The sequence below is a fragment of the Abramis brama genome (genome assembly GCF_963993115.1).
Source record: "Abramis brama genome assembly, contig: SCAFFOLD_43, whole genome shotgun sequence".
In the NCBI taxonomy this organism is placed as follows: domain Eukaryota; kingdom Metazoa; phylum Chordata; class Actinopteri; order Cypriniformes; family Leuciscidae; genus Abramis; species Abramis brama.
The window spans coordinates 27,662-34,126 of record NW_028156027.1 but is presented as its reverse complement, the minus strand read 5'-3'; the positions used below and the strand labels follow the sequence as shown (position 1 = coordinate 34,126).

General features: G+C 37.9%; 1 pseudogene across 1 annotated transcript; it reads right to left on the bottom strand.

The window, feature by feature from the left end:
* Positions 1–571: 571 nt before the first annotated feature.
* On the bottom strand, positions 572–4,928 carry LOC311077152 (annotated as a pseudogene). Its single transcript has 6 exons — positions 4,710–4,928; positions 4,409–4,533; positions 3,043–3,236; positions 2,194–2,341; positions 1,022–1,226; positions 572–879 (listed from the first exon to the last, which is right to left on the bottom strand). The product of its transcript is annotated as an uncharacterized misc_RNA (transcript).
* Between the last annotated feature and the right edge of the window lie 1,537 nt (positions 4,929–6,465).

Below are 6,465 nucleotides of genomic sequence, written 5' to 3'. Positions count from 1 at the left end.
CTGTACAGCTGTAAAAAATAATAATAATAACATTCACTTAGTAAGTGTGCAACATACACATTTACTCTTCTTCAGTTATTAATTGTGGTGTCATTTGCAGTTATAACCTCCATCAGTGCATTGACGTGTGTAATTTGACAGCATCTGATACATTAATCTACTGTGGGTTCAGTCGATGCGTTTCAACTGTCCCTCTGATAAAAGGTCACAAGCAATTCAATAATGAATGGAGGTGGTGAAATGAAATTATTACCTCAAAAAAAAAAAAAAAATCTGATATCTTCAGATTAGAGAACCATGTCCTTTAAAATGTCTACAATCGAAGAGCATGTTACTGTTTCAAATGTCCCTCTGTTCCGAATATACATTGTCTACCCAAAAGGAATATCACTCTCTATATATAAAATGTGAATGTATAAACCATCTTCACACTTTTTAGGTCCCCAAAAAAAGGCAATTTCCAAAAAAAAAGGTAATTTAAGAAGTCAACAAAATGCTTAACATATCGAATTAATCACTGGAGGTCCAACAATGCACTTAAGCAGATGGGCCAAATAGGTAATAGTTACAATTAGGAACTTAGACTTCTTACAATGTCAATTAGCTTTCTAATGGCATGTTTGAAATGGTCAGGCTGGAAATTAACAGCACTTTCAAATAACAAACAAATGTTTGGATAGTGCAGGGAAAATTCCCTCTGAGCTGCTTCCTGTTCTTCGAGATGTAAAAAAGGATTCCTTCCAAAGGATGACTCCCGTGTCAATGAAGAACCAACTTCTTGGTCATAACAGTTTGCTGCATCCACTGCATCAGGCAAAACATCAGGAGAGACTTTCTTCGGGCATCCACCATGGGCCAGATGATCAGGAACTCCATTCCCTACAAGGAAATTGAGATTTTAGGGCTTCAGGTGGAGCCTACATTTCCTATTATGAAGTAGCACAGCAGACAAAAATCCTGTCAACAACTAATCAAGGTCAAGAGGCTTGGTTTAACGAAAAACCACCTGCTTCAGATTTACATGGAATACTGTGTGCATTCCAGGAATGCACAACTCGTTCAAGTCCAATTTGAGCCACTTGACACATCAGAGAAGACACACAGTATTGTGTGAGGTTATCCTGCATATCAATCTCCTCCTGGTCCACTAACTGGATGAGAGCTCCTTTCAGCGGATAGTTTACTCTGTTGTTGACTTCTGGCCATATTCTTTCAATAATGTGATTCTGTTTTATAAATGAAAAGAAAAACAAGACAGCTAAATTTGTTGATACAAACTATGAAAGTTTTATAGCAAAGACAGACAGTCATTAAGAGAGACAGACATCAAAAGTTTCTAGGGGGTTCAGTATGGTATGGAGCATGGCGAGTCAGTTTCTACGGAGATGTAAGCTGGTTAGTTAGTGCATACGTTTGCAGAATTGTATAGTTTCAAAGACTTAAAAGATAAAAATAAAAATATTCATACACCTCTTGGGGAGTCCAATACTGTTCCTGGCAGGTCGCTTCCCTCTTAATGTCCCACTCACCCTCTAACAAACCTCCCTGGAAACTTATATTTGTGAAGGAGAACCAATTATTCATGTTTCTCATAATTTATGCATTATAATGATTTCCTGATTTCAAATTGTAAAAATGTATGCGTGTTAAGAGAACTTAGCCACTGATCATATAGCATTCTATATGAATAACTTGAATAAAGTTTAGTTAATTTTGCTTAACCTACAGGGTCAGTAAAGTACTCTAATCTTCCTATCAGCTTCCAGTGATTCTGAAGTATCACTATATTTGATGGTACCATGATGGTAGTTAAACAAAGGGTTACGGGATTAGTTTCGAGTTGACAAAACCAAACAATCCAACCTTTGTTGGTGCCATTACGCTGTTCATCAACTTTCTCTGTCAACACAGGCTTTGATCCTGAGTTTAGGAGTGACATCAGCGCAAGTTACTATGGCGATGAACACTGCTAAAAGCCAAACCACTTTCATGATGCCTAAAACCCAGGGTTGGCACAAACTAAAGTGAAACATATCTGGCTAGCCACCTAAACCGGCTTCATGGTATAGGCCCCTGTATTGGACACAACAATACTAAGTGCAGTTAACAAAACAAAACATCTTAATAGATCACGTTAAAAGGACACTATAGTTTCTCTTGCCCTACAATGTTTATGAATATATTACGACTCACATTTGTTGACGGTGTTTGGCAATATGGCTGCTTCTCTCTGTTGTGTCTAAGGTGTGCAAGTTTCTCCTGAATAAAAAGTGTTAAATAAAACTCCTTCCCATGATCCACCCTGACCTGGTCCCACATTCCATATTCGATCACTGCACTTCTGCAAGAAACAATAAGTACAGCTTATAGCTAAAAGCACTGAAGGTAAAAAAATGCTGTTTAGCCAGTCAAGTTATTGTCTCTTAGCTCTACAGTATAATGTCTTGCTTAACACAAATGTATTAATAGCAGTGTTCTGAAATGAGGCAAAGTCCTCAGTATTTAAGAAAAAGATAAATTCATGTTCCAATTACACGCAATGTTGACATTTTCCAGGTTACATAAACATTACATAAACTATTAAGAACACCACCAATACAATTTTATTTTTACATTAAAATGTATGCAATTACTGTTATATTAATCAAAACCATGTATACATCTCAAAGCTTTTCATTTATTCCAAAGATGCAGTAACAAAATTCAGATTTCATGTATAGTCCTATTTTATTTGTGAATTGATGCTCGAAAATTAAAGGTGGAATTTATCGAATGGATTATTTTCTTATACAATTTTTTTTCTTTGCCTCCTCTGAGAAAACACACACATGGTGAATAGGTAATGCTTGTTGAAACAACCAATTCATTTTTGGACTATTTCTCCTCAAGTTCAAGCCAAGTTCACTCTTGCACCCAAAAACATGTAGCCTAATTGTTAATACTCTTGGCGGTTAGTGTTATGATTAGGATTATTCACACATTTCTCATAAATGTATGGAATTAATTTGGAACTACACAACTAAAGTAAAAATTTGAAGTTACCTGTAAACATTTTGATATATTGTCAGGTTGTTTTTCACTGGCATAGTGGAATGTGCGACAATTTTTCTGGAGTATCCATCCACAGCTGCTACGTGGGTCACCCCAAACATTACCATCTTCTCATTTTGGTCGATATGTAATTTGTGACCCATGTATTCTGCAGTGTATGGTATCGGATTAAAGTTCCGAGATCCCTGTATAAAAAAAAGGGGAGTAGTAAATGTTTAGATTATTTTGATTTTTTTAACCTAATAGCAAAACACTGGGAAAAACAACACTACCTACTAAATAGTTATTTAATAATAGATTTTTTACTAATTATTAATTCATTTCTATTACAGAAATCTACATGAAATCGCATCGTTGCTGTAGCCTGGAGACCTCCAAGTGTGCAGAGTTTATAACTCCAGTGGGTGGAGACTTTCAAGTTAGTGGGGTTAGGAATGTACTTTCTATTTAAGGAGCAGTAGTCCCACACATTTAAAGCTGATCCTCTATAACTAGCTGGCTCGGCCAGGGGAGCGCTTCCCATACAATGATGCAACTCGCTTCTTAACTACCATAGTACAATTCACGATAGTCACGATTATTTCCCGAAATCGTATTGTCGCAAATTTGTTCGAGATCAAATTAGTGCCCAGATGCCATGTTTGTAATTTATAGCAATAATTCTAATTTTCTCAGTTATTTTGATTCATTTCCAGATTCAACAGCTTGCTCTTACGTACTAGAACACGTGCTTCAAATTTTTTTGACAAACTAACCCCCGGTTTCACAGACAAGCAAGGCTTAAGCTAGTCCAAGACTAAAATGCATGTTTGAGCTGAAATTGCATTGATATATCTTCAAATATGTCAGTGCCATTTTTGTCTCAAGAGGCACACCAGTAATGTTTTTTTTGGGCAGGTTTATAAAAGCTACTTAAATGTCCTAATTGAACTACGGCCTAATCCTGGCTTAAACGAAGCCATGTCTGTGAATCCAGTCCTTAAAAGAAATAACATTTGTATATTTTTGATAAAATAAAAGATATAGATTGTACTGAATGTCAGCTTACTTATTTGGCTCAAGATAAGGATTTGAGTCCATGTCATGCAAACAAGAAACTCTGCTTCTAGCCACAGGTTGGGAGCCGTCGTTCCAACCACAAAACTTTGTAATGCTGTTTGCGAATGTCCGTTGGTTTCGGCAAACACAGCCTCTTTAAACTTTGCTGATAAAGATGAAACTTGACACCATAGTTGGCTAACGGTGCTTTCCAGGTTTACAACTTTTTAACCTTTATAACACTAACATGGTTTAATTAAAGACAAACACTTCCAAAAATGTAACAACATAGCCTAATCCATAATTTATTTACCAATACCTGATATCGAGCCATGTGATAGGGAGGATTGATTGTTCGCAGCATCCCACGCGGCCTTAGGATGCTTTGATACCTTTTGAAGCCAGGTATCCCTTCATCATTTTTCTGCCATATGTTGGCCCAGTCTGTTGAGGGGAAAAACATACATACAACACTTCCAGTTCCAGTAACTATTCCTATCACAAACCGGGGGGAGTTTTGTTTAGGGCCAAATTCCGAGCTCGGAGCCCTCCTCCCGGACAGCACGTCAAATACACATACACCTTTACATTTAATTATATGTAAATGTGAACTGACCTACCTCGGTAACTGCTTTTGCAACTTCCACCTCGAGCTGGGAATCTTGCAGACGCTCTCTCCGTATGCCATGTTCAGCACAAAATCGACGTATGCTCACCTTTGAGGCACCCTTTGACAATCCACATTCACATTTTAAATTTTTTTATATGTACTCATCCGAGCACCCACTTATTATCATGCTTTCTATCGTTTTTTTATAGGGAAATAATGTAGACTCCATACAGACAGGCTGCAGAAAACCGCCAAACTTGAGAGACGATTGATTTGATGTAGGCCTAACTGATTTGCTGCTTTTTCCCATAGACAGTATAAGAAGCTTTTTCCAAGTGCACGGTGCGTGTAGTGCACCTCCCCCGACAACGCCAAAAATTGCGCAAGGAGTCATATTATTTTTTCCACTCAATTATGTCGTAATAACGAGATCTTATGTCGTTAAAACGACATATATTTTTCGTAATAACGAGATCTTATGTCGTTAAAACGACATCTTTTTCTCGTAATAACGAGATGCTATTTCGTTACAAAGACATATTCTCTTGGCCTTATATGTGTAGTGTAGTCATGTACAAAATATGCCTTTATCCACATAAAATTGATAGCCAATCATGTCTTTATCATACATCTACGTTCAAAAAGCTGAAGAAATAGCAGCCCCCAACAGTGTATAGACAAACATCCCAGACATGAGAAATAGCTATCTTTATAGGCCTAAAGCTTATAAAAAATGTCCACCAACGAAAAAAATCCAATCGAAAGCAAATACGTACGGTAGCGTACCATCTGATTATGGAGGCTAATCCTGTCCGTATGAAAGGCGCAACTAGGCTTCATTACAGCGGAGATGTATGGAGATATGTTTGCATGCAGCCTACACTGATTTAGAAAAAGACTAGTTCACTTAATAAACAATTCAAATGCTTTGTTATTTTTTTCAGACACATTTATTATCATTAGCCTACTTTTGCCGGTGCTTTGCGGCAAGTAGCTATTATGCTTGCGCTTGAGCGCGGAATATAGGCTATAGCCTACATGCACCCAGGATTGAATACTAGATGTACCGCATGACGGTACAAAATATGACCGCCGCTCAGGCCTGCACTGGCTTTCCACAAAAATAAATGACGTGGAGTAATTTGGCTGTATTGCGTGTTTATCTATATACCTAAAAAAAGTAGTAGTATGTGCATGTCTGTGTGTGTGTGTGTGTGTGTGTGTGTATGTGTGTGTGTTTGTGTATGTGTGTGTCTGTGTGTGTGTGTGTGTGTGTGTGTGTGTGTCTGTGCGTGTATGTATGCGTGCGTACATGTGTGTGTTTGTGTGTGTGCGCGTGTGTGTTTGTGTGTGTGTGTCTGTGCATGTGGATTTGTATGTGTGTGTATGGGTGTGTGTCTGTGCGTGTGGATGTCAGTGTGTGTGCATGCTTGCGTTTGTTTGTATTCCTGCATGTGTGTGTGTTACAGTATCATCCTAAACCAGCAACCCTTCTCAACACCACTATCTACAGGCCGATGAGTGTACAGTCACTAAATGTGCACATAAATGAATTTATTTTATACCCCCCCATGGATGAAATTCTACAAAACTTAGCATACCCCCAGAGGATGTCAAGTTAATCATACACATGAAATATGGTGCAGTTCTGAACATCTCCACTGAAGATAGGGGAGATTAAAGCAGAATAATATTGCATTTTCATTTTTTATGGGAGGGGCGCAAATCACAAATGAGTGATTATGGGCTAGGTTGATGTGGGCCCT